Below are 14,935 nucleotides of genomic sequence, written 5' to 3'. Positions count from 1 at the left end.
ATCACCCTGTATTTGCAACGAGAAAGCTAAAATTGCATTAAGGTTATTTTAACCCGACACAATGAGAAGAGGAAAAATGGCATTCAGAACGTTAATTTCGGTAGATAATTGTAATCGCGCCTCATATTGCATTATGCATTTAAATATAATTATTGTCATTAATTAGTTAATCATCCATTCACACAGAGGACACAAAAACACTTCGTCAGGCCTTTACGGTGTAACATCTTTGATGCTGCTGAGGCGGTGTAACATCTTTGATGCTGCTGAGGTTCGTAGAAATCTGAAACGGAGCAGTCGACAAGAAGTATTCCGAATGGTGCGGAATTTTAACGATCAGTACTTGGTAGCTGGCGACTAACGTATCACTCGCTTAGTGGAGCTAATCTGTTGGGGCTCACAACATACTAATTTATGTACGTTATCAATTAATACCAAGATCCGTGCACATGAGGCCCGAGGTGTTGCCACAGAACGTCAGCATTAGCTTTTGAACAAAAACATTTCACGACCACTTATCTAAGGTCGTATCGTATGGGAGATAAACACACTAGGAGAGACCTGTGATAGGATCGCTCCAGTTCCCCACGTACATTAACTGCATATCGGATGGGGTGGGCAGCAATTTGAGAAAGAGACGGTACAGACTGGTCTTCTTCTATTTCCTTCGCACTTATACGATTTGACATTGACACCAGTACGACGCAACTTGTAAAAAAAAATTACCTTTGAAGATATTAGAGTACAAAATATTTCGTGCTCTTTGAAGTAGCAGCCGATAGCTGAAAGCAACCATATACGGGAAGCATTCAACGAAATCGAAATTAATTTCTGTCCACCGATACGGTATAAAATCCAAAAAAAAGTTATGGTCTTTGCACCAAACAGATCGAAGCCTCCTGTCAAAACACTCAATGACTGTAATATCTTCGAAACGCAGGATGAGAGAGAGAGAGAATACGGAATAATTAAGTTCCTTTTCACAAAAGTGATTGACTGACAGAGATCGCACTAGACTTCTCTAACTTGTCGCACTAACGCCAAGATGAGAGGAATCGAAATAAATGATGGCAGGCCATAAAAACAACTAAAATCACTTAACGGGGGGAAGACCACCGGTCCTGATGCGACACCTATACGATTCTGCGTAATCCGTGCGAAAGAACTTGTACTTCTAGTATAAACCGTCTACCGTAGGTGGTTGGAGCAAGGAAGCGATCCCGGTGATTAGGAAAATGTGGGTTCATTCCCGTTTTCAAGAAAGGCCGTCGAAGAGACGATTAAAACCATATGCCTTTATCGCTGCAGAATTTTAGAAGTAGTTTTATGGTCGCGTATTATGATCTTCCTGGAGAACGAAAATTTCTTCTGTAGGAGTCAACACGGACTCCGCAATCAACGATTGTATGAAGCTCAGTTCGCTCTGTTTGTTCACGAGACCCAGAGGGCGGTTGATACAAGCGCCGAGACAGATGCTGTATTCCTTCACTACCGGAAGATCATCGATACAGTTCCACATTGTCACCTAGTGAACAAAGTACGAGCGTACGGAATAACATGCCAGATTTGTGATTGGTTCGAAGAGCTCCTTACAGACACGAGGACTATTCGATTACTTAAGGCCGGTTGGTCGCGAAGTGGAAACCACAGCGAAAATCAAAAATGCTTTATTTGCAACAATTAGCTACACCTTCCAGCTACTTCTCTACATAGTAAATGCTCCAATTGAGACACTTGTCATAGCGTTGTACTAACTTTCCAATACCTTCGTCATAGAAATCAGCCGCCTGTGCTTTCTGCCAAACGTGCTGGTTTCCAGCGCGTTGTCTGTGCCAAAATGTTGTCTTCATAGCAAGTGGTTCTTGTGAGCAGAAATGAACCTGAGGGGGAGCCAAGTTCGGGCTGTATGGTACGTGATCAAATACGTCCCATCGAAAACGCTGCAGGAGCGTCTTCATTGCCCCTATAGTTTGTGGCCAAGAATTGTCATGAAGAAGGAATGGCATGACAGATACGTTGTGTGGGCTGCATGAAATCGGTCGCAATGTCTCAGCAGGCAGTCATGCATGGCGACAGACAAGGTTTTCGAGGCATCTTTACATGCTCACTGTGCGCTCAGAACTGATGAGGACAACGTGACGTAATCGATGAGCATATTAGAGACACTGCCCAACATATCTGTACAAAACTTCATCGGATTTTCACTGAGGTTTCCATTTCGCGGCCGATCAGACATTAATGAACGAATATCCCTCGTAGAATGCAGCATGTCATTCTTAACGGAGATGAATCCTCAAAAATAAAAGGAACTCTGGTTGTACCCCATTCGAGTGTTGTAGCACCATCATTGTTTGCAATATATAGCATATAAATGACCAAGTGGATAATGTAGGTAGCTTCGTAAGGAAGGTCGCGGTTGATGCTGTTGAACATAGAGAAGTTTCAACGCTATGAAGTACACGGAAATGAAGAAAGAACTGCAAACAATCGATAACTGGTGCAGGGATTAACGTGGTTAACAGCTGAAAATCAACGAACGAAACGTACTGTGCATACATAGGCTGATGATTGTCGAACAGTCATTGGAAGCAGTCATACCGATTAAATATCTGGGAGTATGCTTAGGGAGAGATATGAAGTGGAATAACCACATAAAATCAATTGCAGGAAGGGTAGATGGGGATTTGTTCTGGCGTAAACACAAGCGCCGGCACGAAGACGAAGAACGGAAAACCAGAGAAGTCGGTGAGGAAACGTCAGCCAACAGCTGCTGACAACGACCGAGCCGCGCCAGGGGCGCCCCCTGCAAGAAGTGAATATAAGCGCCGCTCCTGCGAGCTTCGGCGTCTCAGTCGGCTCAATACGGACAATAGTGCGGATTCGAGCATTATTAGTGACGTGTGTCAATTTCCAGGAACACTACATATAGCCAAGGACTCTAAATTATATTGCATGTCGCCCCTCGTTTATGACTACTATTTGTAAATCTCAAACTTAAGTATTGTCAACTGTTTTATAGAAATGTTATTTTTTTCGACTGTTGTATAGCATTCCGTGAACGCAGCACCCTTTAGGCACCCTGTAAGCGACGACTGGGCAAGATCCAAAAAGATTCATTGGAAGAACCCTCATGAATCTCAAAAAGACCTGCAGAGGACTGAAACTTGGTGTAAGGAGTAACAGTTGACCCTCAACATTAACAAATGTAACGTTTTGAATGTACACAGAAAGATCGTTTATTTTATGATTGCAGAATTGCAGAACAATAATTCTAAGCAATTACTTCTGTAACACATGTAGGAATATGCATTCGCAGCGATTTGAAATGGGACGACCGCATAAAACTAATCGCGAGGAAGCCACATGCCAGACTGAGAAGCATGGGAAGACCCCTCAAGAAATGTAGTCCATCACCAAAGGAGGTAGCCTGCAACACACTCGTTCCTCCAGTAGTTGAATATTGCTGGTCAGTGTCGAATACCTAGCAGGCAGGTCTGATAGAGGAAAAGCAGATGATCCAAAGAAGAACAGCACGTTTTGTTACAGGTTCACATGGTAATCACGGAAGCGTCGCACTGATGATCAACGAACTCCAGTGTCAAACGCTGCAAGGGATGCGTCCCTTATCGCTGTGTGGTTTATTGTTAAAGTTCCGAGAACGTACATTCCTACAAGAGTCAACAAATATATCGCTTCCTTCTGCTTGTATGTAGCGCAAAGACCACGACGAGATTAGATCCCACACAGGGGCTTACCGGCAATCGCTCTTCCCGCGAAGTACTCGCTACTGGGCGGAAGTGACAGTGGTACCCAAAGTACCCTCCACCATACACCGCAAGGTGGCTTGCGGAATATAGATGTAGATGTAGTCCAAAGAAAGTAGCATACAAAACCCTCGTTTGACCGATACTTGACTATTGTTCGGCAATTTGGAACCCTTACCAGAAGAAATTGATGGATTAAATAGAGAAGATAAGAAGAGAGGAGCAGCGCATTTTGTTACAAGTTCATGTATGAAGTGTGAATGCGCCATGTAGATGCTCACCAAATTCTCGTGACAGACACTACAGGAGAGGCACTGTGCATCAAGATGTAGATTTTTGTTTTAATTCCGAGAGCGCACATTTCTAGAAGAACCAACCAACACATTAGGTGTAAAGCCTGTGAAGTAAAATTACAGAAATTCGAGCTCATACAGAGGCTTGCCAATAACCGTTTCTCCCAAGCACCATTCGCAACTAGAACAGGGAAGGGGGCATGTGAGAGAGGGACATAGAGATCCTTCCACCACATACTTTAAGGTGGCTTGGCGAATACATGATAAAGGCACTTCCATTTTCCATTTCGCCAGTATTATGATCATAATATTTTATTTCACACGATCACCTGAATTCGGTGCTGTGCCATTTTCATGCATTTACCCATATCTTCGTAATTTGATGAAGCCACCCTCTGTGGGAGTATATTATGTACGATTGTTAATTAAGTACACACGGTAATTCAAAACTGGGTAGTTTCAGTTCGCTATATTTACCCAGCCATGCAGGGCGATTCAGCTGTCCCCACCTGCAAGCTTTATGCAATCCGTAACACCTTAAAAAACCACGCACGAGATTTTCAGATTCTCTCGGTCGCTAAGCGTAAACCATTAGCCCAACAGAAAAATTGAACTGGATCCTTTTGTAGGAAATTTTACGTAGTTAAATTTTGTACTGAATTACGTTTCTGCTGGAGTTAAATTTTGTACTGGATTCCGTTTCCGCTGGAGGCCACAGTTTTCGAGACATTCAAGAAAAACGCGTTTGAATTTCAGTTTAGTACGTTTCTCTTGAATAATTCGAAACCTACAGACTCTACAGGAATCGTCTCCCAGAACAAAATTTACCTACATTAAATTTCCTACATCTCATATGTGTTGGTAGCCGCTTGGTTCACCTGGTCAGTCAGTTGCTCAACAGCTGTACTTCTATTCGCCCGTACACATCTCTGTAAGCCATCATTCACACCTGTCATCGACACAGCTGCCTCGGCGACGCTTTTGGACACAGTCATTTTGCTATGCACAGTATACCGTGTGATCAAAAAGTCAGTATAAATTTGAAAACTTAATAAACCACGGAATAATGTAGATAGAGAGGTAAAAATCCACACACATGCTTGGAATGACATGGGGTTTTATTAGAACCACCCCATATTGCTAGACGCATAAAAGATCTCTTGCGCGCGTCGTTTGGTGATGGTCGTGTGCTCAGCCGCCACTTTCGTCATGCTTGGCCTCCCAGGTCCCTAGACCTCAGTCCGTGCGATTATTGGCTTTGGGGTTACCTGAAGTCGCAGGTGTATCGTGATCGACCGACATCTCTAGGGATGCTGAAAGACAACATCCGACGCCAATGCCTCACCATAATTCCGGACATGCTTTACAGTGCTGTTCACAACATTATTCCTCGACTACAGCTATTGTTGAGGAATGATGGTGGACATATTGAGCATTTCCTGTAAAGAACATCATCTTTGTTTTGTCTTACTTTGTTATGCTAATTATTGCTATTCTGATCAGATGAAGCGCCATCTGTCGGACATTTTTTGAACTTTTGTATTTTTTTGGTTCTAATAAAACCCCATGTCATTCCATGCATGTTTGTCAATTTGTACCTCTCTATCTACATTATTCCGTAATTTATTCAGTTTTCAATTTTATACTGTCTTTTTGATCACCCGGTACTTCAACCATGGCGACACGCGAACAGTTTACGAGCTTAACCGTTTTGGAAATGCTTCCACCATTGGTGCGAAAGCCAATGATCATGCGCTTTTGGACGTCAGATGAACACCTGTGTTTCCGCATTACAAGTACTGCACTGTTTTCGGCGTCCATCCCCCCTCCCCCCCCCCCATACTCTTTTTTTATCCTACACTGCTAGAGCTAACCTTCCTTTTGTGAGGGGGTACAGCACGTTGACGTCGAACATAGGTGGTGGCACATTAATGTGACTGGGTCGTGTATTTCATTGTTATAGTGAGTACAAAATTTTGCCACTTAAAAGAGATAAATCGCTTTGTTTCACCCGACCTCCGCTGATCATTGCAGTGCAGAGAAGGAAGTACCACTCTGGCGACAGAGAGCCCACCTGCAATGAATGCACGCACGTGGCGCTGCAGGCCGCCCACCGCGACGCGTGACGCTGTGCACGGCCGGCGCGCAGCCGATGGCGTCAGGCGCGGTCGTTGACACGGGGGGCAATGCGCAGCCCTCCACGTGCCTCAGGGCTTCCCCCGCTTAACGGCGGCGTCGCGCACGCTACAAGACACCGCCGTTGCAGTTTAACTGGCCTTCTTATTGTTGTCTGCAAGGGTAACCTGGAATATTGCTTGTCTATCTCTACCGTGTCAGACTTACCCGTCAGGAGGAAGGACGGGGTGGGGGTGGGGGGTGGGCAGTACAGTCCTACATTTATCAAACTTCGTTGAATTTTTCACCACACGACTAACAGTAAATGATTAAAATTTCGACTCACATCTGATGCCCGTTATCTGCATAGGTATCATGTATGAACTTATAACATCTCATCTTTCCAGACAAGCTACATTTATCGTAACTTCTTTGTCAGGTTTTAGCGTCATTTACAGCTCTTTAAGCTCATCATCACATGGAATGGAAAGTGAGAGTTACAACAATAGCGAATCATAATACTTTTCTTCGGTGTTTCCAGCTCGAAGTTCATTTACAGGTTCAACCACGATGTGGACATCTAGTGTTTCCTGGGCTTTTAATTGTGCTAAATCAAAAACTAACTGCCTTTAATTCCGTAATTTATTCTTCATGTGTTCACATCTCGTAGATGACACACTTAAGTGATTAGGCGTTTTTTTTTTACAAATAACGCAGGAAAGATACTTCTTACGCGTCACATAAGAAAAAAACATACAGTTTATGCATCTAAACTTGCAGGCCTTGTGGTTAGGGACGCCGAGTTATGAAATCGAAGCATGAATGTTTGCATCTTGCTGTACACTATTTTTCTGTCCATCTTTGCGTTTGTAACAGATTCAGGGACCAGCAATGACATTTGTATTCCTACTTGTCAGAAATATATGGACTTCTTTTTTCGAATATGCCGCAATTTCCGATGGTGTGGTTAGGCAGGAACCTAACAGGTAAGCTTCAATTGCTGCAAGTGAAACGAGCGCCAATGATAATTACATTCTTTCTTGTGACAAATATTAAGCTGTTTATTTCAGACTATGTTGCGATTTCCGAGGGTTCACACACACACACGCACGCACGCACACACACACACACACACACACACACACACACACACATGCACGCAAGCACGCACGCACGAGACAACCTGGTGTCAGTGTCACGCTTGGCTCACTCTAAATATGCTGCTGGACACGTTCACGTCATTTTGACGTCACTTCCGAGTAAGCCACGTGTGTCACGGTCGCGCCCCCGCACTCTCATTGGCCCGCACTGGTCGCAGTTCCTGAACTGACTAAGATATGACGCTTGAAACGGTGCAGAGATATCTATCACTGACCTATCTACTCGCAAGGGACGCTGTTAGAGACGAGCTCTACCAAAACTGCTGTTCGATAGTTTTGGTACAGAACATAAATTGCGCAGTAAATGATGGGATTACCGGTACTTTTGGTAGCATACGTAGGGAATGAAACATAAACGAATGTGTACGAGGGAAACTGGGAGCCGACGACTTCTCTTTGTTTGTTTGTTTGTTGGTTGGTTTTGCATATAATTAGCACCGCACAACGTTCAGTGGTAGTTCATTATGTATTTTATAGCCTTAAAAAATAAATTGCATTCTACAAGTAATGAAAATTAATTCATCGCTTAACTTCAACGCTTTTTGTAACAAAAAGCAATCACTTCTGATCTAAGTAAAAGGTGACAATTATTGAACTATACTGAAGGGCCAGAGAAACTGATATAAGCACCCGTATTCAAATACAGTGATACGTAAACAGGCAGAATACGGCGGTGCAGTGAGCAACGTCTATATAAACGATTGTCTGGGACTGTTGTTAGAGTGGCTGCTACTAGTACAACGGCAGGTTATCAAGATTTAAGTGAATTTGAACATGGTGCTATACTCGGTGCACGAGTAATGGAACACAGCATCTCCGAGGTTGCAATGAAGTGGGTATTTTCCTGTACGACCATTTCACGAATATATCGTGAATATCAGGAATCGGGTAAAACATCAAATCTCCGACATCGCCGCGGCCGGAAAAAGATCCTACAAAACCGAGACCAACGTCGACTGAAGAGAATCGTTCAACGAGACAGAAGTACAAAGCTTCCGCAAATTGCTACTGATTTCAATGCGGCCCGCAACAGCGTGAGAACCATTCAACGAAACATCATCGATATGGGCTTTCGGAGCCGAAGGGCCGCTCGTGTACCCTTGATGACTGCACGACACAAAGGTTTACGCCTCCCCTGGGTCCGTCAACACCGACATTGGACTGTTGGTGACTGTTGCCTGGTCGGACGAGTCACGTTTCAAATTGTTTCGAGCGGATGGACGTGTACTGATATGGGGACAACCTCAAGAATCCATGGACCCTGCATGTCAGCAGGGGACTGTTCAAGCTGGTGGAGGGTCTGTAATGTTGTGGGTCGTGTGCAATTGGAGTGATATAGGACCCCTGATACGTCTAGATACGACTCTGACAAGTGGCACGTACGTAAGCATCCTATCTGATCACCTGCATCCATTCATGTCCATTGCACATCACTCCTGACTTGGGCAGTTCCAGCAGGATAATGCGACACACCATACGTCCACAATTGATACAGAGTGGCTCCAGAAACACTTCCACTGGCCACCAAATTCCCAGACATGAACATTATTGAGCATATCTGGGATGCCTAGTAAAGTGCAGTTCAGAAGAGACCTCCAACCCCTCGTACTCTTATGGATTTATTGAAATCCCTGCAGGATTCACGGTGTCAGTTCTCTCCAGCACTACTTCAGACATTAGTCGAGTTCATGCCACGTTATGTTGCAGCACTTTTGCATGCTCGCAGGGGACTTACACGATATTAGGCAGGCGTACCAGTTTCCTTGGCCCTTCGGTGTATATGATATAAAATCGTCATTATTACTGAAGGGTTTGCGTTATGACGTTCAAACTGCATGGTAGGCCGCGGGGCATGATGGGAATTAGTATGCGCAGTATCGTTTGGTTTAGCGACGAAGACCACTTTCATCTGGATGAGTTCGTCGATAAGCTAAATTGGCCCATTTAGGGTACTGAGAATCAGCATTTCGCGGTCGTGAAGTCTCTTCACCCTCAGTTGTGTGGCGCGCAATGTACAGTCACGGAATAATCGGTCCGATATGCTTTGATGGCACGTTGACTGCCGAACAGTACGTGAAGGTTTTGAAAGATGATTTCATCCCCATCCCTTGATTTCGACAAGGTGAGGTTCGTGCTGGACGGAGCTCAATCTCATAGAAGCAGGAGAGTGTTTGATGTCCTGGAGGAGCACTTTGGGGACCCAATTCTAGGTCTGAGGTACCCAGAAACCACTGCCATGGGCCTCGATTGGCCGCCATATTCTCCGGATCTGAATACATGTGACTCCTTTTTGTGGGGCTGTATCAAAGACAAGCAATAACCCCAAGATCATTGCTGAGCGGAAAACAGTCATCCAAGAGGTCACCAGCAGCATCGATGTTCCGACACTATTCGTCTGCGCCACATCATCACTAATTATGGCAGGCATATCGAACATGTCATAACCTAAACCCGAATATCTGTAGTGACGTTTATATGTTGAATAAAGGGTGTGAACGCTGTTGTTTGTAACTAATTTACGTTTTTTTCATATAGTTCAACAATTGTGACCCTGTACATTTTACATACATAAACATAAAAAATCTGTATAATTATTGTTATTATTTTCTACTCAGTACAACGTTCCGCGCCATGATTAAAGGCAAGCTTTTGCTGTTATTTTTTTATAAACGCTAACGTTCTTTAAGAATAACAGAAATATATTTTAACAAGTTCGATGAAGTATTGAAGCGATGTTTCATATATTTTTCTGTGGCAGTTGTTTTTTAATTTTACCTTTTATTGAGGGAATGTGCATTTTCTAATGATATATGAGAAGTGTGCTGCACTATCCATTTTATTTTTGCTACATTGTTCATCTGTTTTACGTTACAAATCAAACATTTTCGAATAAACCTGAATTAAACATTTACAATTTGAATTTTGCCGTACATACTGCCTGTTTTTAAGTAACAGACAGGAGGGCAACTATCTTGAACAAAAATGTTCCATAGGTTGTGTGACTCTTTACGTGTCCTCTCTCAGTGTCTAGATAATTCACCACTTCTGGTTTCTAGGGTAGTCGAACAAGAGAATCGAAATGAGTAACGACCAATAGGCATCCACAAAAACACCTAACATACAGGTAATGTGGGTAGTATCTTAACTGACCACGGCTTCTAGGAAACTTACTGTAGTCAACATTTACAAATGAAAGTCTGTGGTAATTTAGGGTAGTTTCCAACTTTACACTCTATGCTTTGTGTTGTATATGACTTCATACACAACAGTAACGAGATGTGGGTAATGAATGCTTTGGTAACTGTTGTCGTAGGAAATCTGGACAGGAGCAGGAATGATTAGAGGACAAGTTAACACAGTGAACATGAGCTTTACTTAATGCATTTCTTCAAGTGTGCGAAGACCTGTTACAAATAATGCAGAAAGATAAGGCTCACTGTACTAAGCACGAATGGTGGTTCCATAGCAAAGAGACTGCAAATGAAAGTGGATTGAGTGGCTACTTACCGGGCGGCGTGGCCGAGCGGTTTTAGGCGCTACAGTCTGGAGCCGCGGGACCGCTCCGGTCGCAGGTTCGAATCCTGCCTCGGGCGTGAATGCGTGTGATGTCCGTAGGTTAGTTAGGTTTAAGTAGTTCTAAGTTCTAGGGGGACTGATGACCTGAGAAGTTGAGTTCCATAGTGCTTAGCCACTGGATGCGTGGCTCAGCAGGGGCGCACCAATGGGTCCACCAGATCCGTCGCGACCGCTATCGGCGCCTAAGAGTAACTTCCAGTTCCGTTGTCAGCGTCGCGACGCCCGTGGGGTGGTATCAGTATGAGATACTCTTTGCAAACGCGTGACCCGAGTTGGGCGCGCTTGCACAGGGTACACGAAAACATGAAACAGTTCGGAGGATACGGTGTCCGGTCGACATGTTCCAATTGTATGTCGGCGTCCATCACTAGAGCCGAGCGACGTGAGATTTCCTGAGGAAGACCCTGTTAGTCGGTCGGTACCCGTCAGTGATTCGCTCGAGCTGAGTAACGTGCGCAGGGCAGCCAGAATTGATGGCGGGGTCGGCAGCAGGTCGGGCATTAGCGTTACAGAGCGAGCGGCGGACCAGCGAGTGGCGAGGCGGCTGGACGACTAATGAGCCCTGGTCGCGGCCTGCCAGTAATTAGTCGGGCCCTTGTCTGCAGCCCGCCCGCCCTCTGTCACTGGCGGTGCGCCCCGCTACCGTCGCACTGCGGCCGGCTCAGCTTAGTTACTGCGCGAGGGCGGAGCCCGGGTCCCTCGCAATGGCGGGAGGTTCGCTGCAGCTCAAATTGGATTACTTACTCTGTCGTCCAACTTCTTCCCCGTCTCAGCTCCTCTTACTGTTACAAGTGTTCCTTCACTCGCATCCATACGACCTATTCTTGAGTACTGCGTTTGACTCGGTGCCCCACTGCAGACTCCTACCTAAGGTACGAGCATATGGGATTGGTTCCCAAATATGTGAGTGGCTCGAAGACTTCTTAAGTAATACAACCCTGTACGTTGTCCTCGATGGTGAGTGTTCATCGGAGGTGAGGGTATCATCTGGAGTGCCCCAGGGAAGTGTGGTAGGTCCGCTGTTGTTTTCTGTCAAAATAAATGATCTTCTGGATAGGGTGGATAGCAATGTGCGGCTGTTTGCTGATGATGCTGTGGTGTACGGGAAGGTGTCGTCGTTGAGTGAATGTAGCAGGATACAAGATGACTTGGACAGGATTTGTGATTGGTGTAAAGAATGGCAGCTAAGTCTAAATTTAGATAAATGTAAATTAATGCAGATGAATAGGAAAAAGAATCCCGTAATGTTTGAATACTCCATTAGTAGTGTAGCGCTTGACATAGTCACGTCGATTAAATATTAGGGCGTAACATTGCAGAGCGATATGAAGTGGGACAAGCATGTAATGGCAGTCGTGGGGAAGGCGGATAGTCGTCTTCGGTTCATTGGTAGAATTTTGTGAAGATATGGTTCATCTGTAAAGGAGACCGCTAATAAAACACTAATACGACCTATTCTTGAGTACTACTCGAGCGTTTGGGATCCCTATCAGGTCGGATTGCGGGAGGACATAGAAGCAATTCAGAGGCGGGCTGCTAGATTTGTTACTGGTAGGTTTGATCATCACGCGAGTGTTACGGAAATGCTTCAGAACCTCGGGTGGGAGTCTCTGGAGGAAAGGAGGCGTTCTTTTCGTGAATCGCTACTAAGGAAATTTAGAGAACCGGCGTTTGAGGCTGACCGCAGTACAATTTTACTGCCGCCAACTTATATTTCGCGGAAAGACCACAAAGATAAGAGAGATTAGGGCTCGTATAGAGGCATATAGGCAGTCATTTTTTCCCTCGTTCTGTTTGGGAATGGAACAGGGAGAGAAGATGCTAGTTGTGGTACGAGGTACCCTCTACCACACACCGTATGGTGGATTGCGGAGTATGTATGTAGATATAGATGTAGATGTAGATTTGAGTCCACCTAATGCATTTGGCGTCGAATATACAGTGTCCAGTCACATTAACATGATCACCTGTCAGAAGCCCGAATAACCACCTGTTGACGTGCTTGAAGAGACGCAGTGATATCAAAAAGAACCGACAAGGATGTGGAGCCATGCCAACTCCAGTGGCTTGACTAGCTTTGACAGATTTCTCGGTTGAGGATCCATGGCACGAACAGCCCGATCGAGTTGGTCTCACAGATCCGCGACTAAGTTTAAATTCTCTGAGTTTCGTGGCCATCAGAGTACAGTAAACTTATCTAAGTGCTCTTAGAATCGCGCACATCCACTGCGAGCTGTGTGACACGTTGCATTGTTGCGCTGGTAGATGCCGTGGTGCTGAGGAAAAGCAAAATACTTGTATGGTCCCCGAGGATAGATATGCACCTGTGGTGATCCATTGTGCCTTCCAGAGTAACGATATCACAAAGGGAATGCCACGAAAACATTCCTAAGACCACTATGCTCCTTCCTCCAGTCTGGAACCTTCTGGTGCTTACTGCATGGTGTTTGTTTCCAGATGTTTCGCTCTGTACACGCCAACGGCCATGTTTCCTATGGAGCATAAGACGTGATTCATCTGAAAAGACCACCTGTCGCCACTCATTAGACGTAAAGTTGCAGTATCAGGGTGCAAATTTCAGCTTTCAACTCCTACGAACAGCAGTTAGCATGGATGCATGAATGAGATACCAGCTGCGGAGGCCAATATGCAGCAGCGTTCGCTGAATGATCGTTGAGGAGACACTATTGGTAGCCCCTTGGCTCATCTAGGTGGTCAGATATTGACATCTCTGCGGCCTGTATTTACCCCTGTTATCTATGGCCCGCTCCCTCCTCCAATCTGGACCCCTCTGCTGATTATTGCAGGTGTTCCCTTGCAGTTGCCTCAGTCATGGACTGTGTGGTTGGTCCCGGCGGAGGTTCGAGTCCTCCCTCGGGCATGGATGTGTGTAAGCTTAGGGACTGATGACCTTAGCAGTTAAGTCCCATAAGATTTCACACACATTTGAATATTATTTTTTCACTTGCCTCAGCACCGGTTTTGGACAGCGCTATTTTACCATGCACGGTATACTTCCGTCACTGCACAACGTGAACAGTATACAAACCTGGCCGTTTCGGAAATGCTTCTACCCTGAAAGTGAATGATAATAGCTGTTTGGACGTCAAATTAATCACTCCATTTCCGCATTATGAGAACGACTGCACTATTTTCCGTGTCCCCCGACAACTTTTATCCATCCCCCACTGCTACTACTGCTACCTGCCATTTGTGAGTGGTTACTGCACATTGACGTCGAACATAGGAGGTGGCCACATTAATGTTACTGGATCGTGTATAAATGATACACTAAAATACCTTCGTGCTAATACTCGACCGGCATCTAAGAGTTAAACCTCACCTAATGATGATCCAACAAAAAGTCAACAATAAACTAAAACTACTAACAGCTCCACCCATCCACTACCTTTCATAAATGTAAAATCTCCTATACAAAATGCTGCATGGATATCCACCCCACCAAAATTCTGTAAGTCCTTCCAAGGGCTGCCTTGTTTTCTGCATCTGTTTACCTTTCCTCATATGAATCCTCTAATATTTCATCAAATTTGCAACCCTCCACAGCCACAATTAAGACCTTCGCATATCCGACACTATCCACAAACTGGATTCTAATAACCCTATTATTTTCCCTCTGACACCGAACATAGGAGTGCTTCGGTGGCCTTTATAAACACATCCCGCTGTCCCTACACCTACATACACTCCATATCCTATTATAATGCAACTTCCACTGAGTACATCTGCCGGACAACGACATCCTCCCCAATATTCACCTGTCATACCTGTCCTACTCCCCCTCTCCTTATTCCTCGACATCCCTACCCAACCCTTTCCTCTAGAGAGTATTGCACCACCCACACACAAGATTCCCCACTTTCAGATTTGCAAGTATCCACTCCAGCAGCTGCCCCCATCTCCGTAGTATCGTACCTCAGAGACCATTACACTTTGCTACCCACAGCTCTCAACCCCTTAGAAGCTAGCTTCTCCCCAAATCTTTCTGTTCCAGGGCACGTTCTTC

At 45.0% G+C, this 14,935-nt stretch overlaps 1 protein-coding gene across 1 annotated transcript in view; it reads left to right on the top strand.

Annotated features, from left to right (window-relative positions):
• Window positions 1-14,935, top strand: part of LOC124802471 (ATP-binding cassette sub-family G member 4-like) — a 444,350-nt gene that overhangs the window by 212,269 nt on the left and 217,146 nt on the right. The window lies entirely within an intron of this gene.

Source organism: Schistocerca piceifrons, chromosome 6 (genome assembly GCF_021461385.2).
Source record: "Schistocerca piceifrons isolate TAMUIC-IGC-003096 chromosome 6, iqSchPice1.1, whole genome shotgun sequence".
NCBI lineage: Eukaryota > Metazoa > Arthropoda > Insecta > Orthoptera > Acrididae > Schistocerca > Schistocerca piceifrons.
Note: the sequence above shows the minus strand (reverse complement) of the source record. Positions and strands in the feature narration are given on the sequence as shown.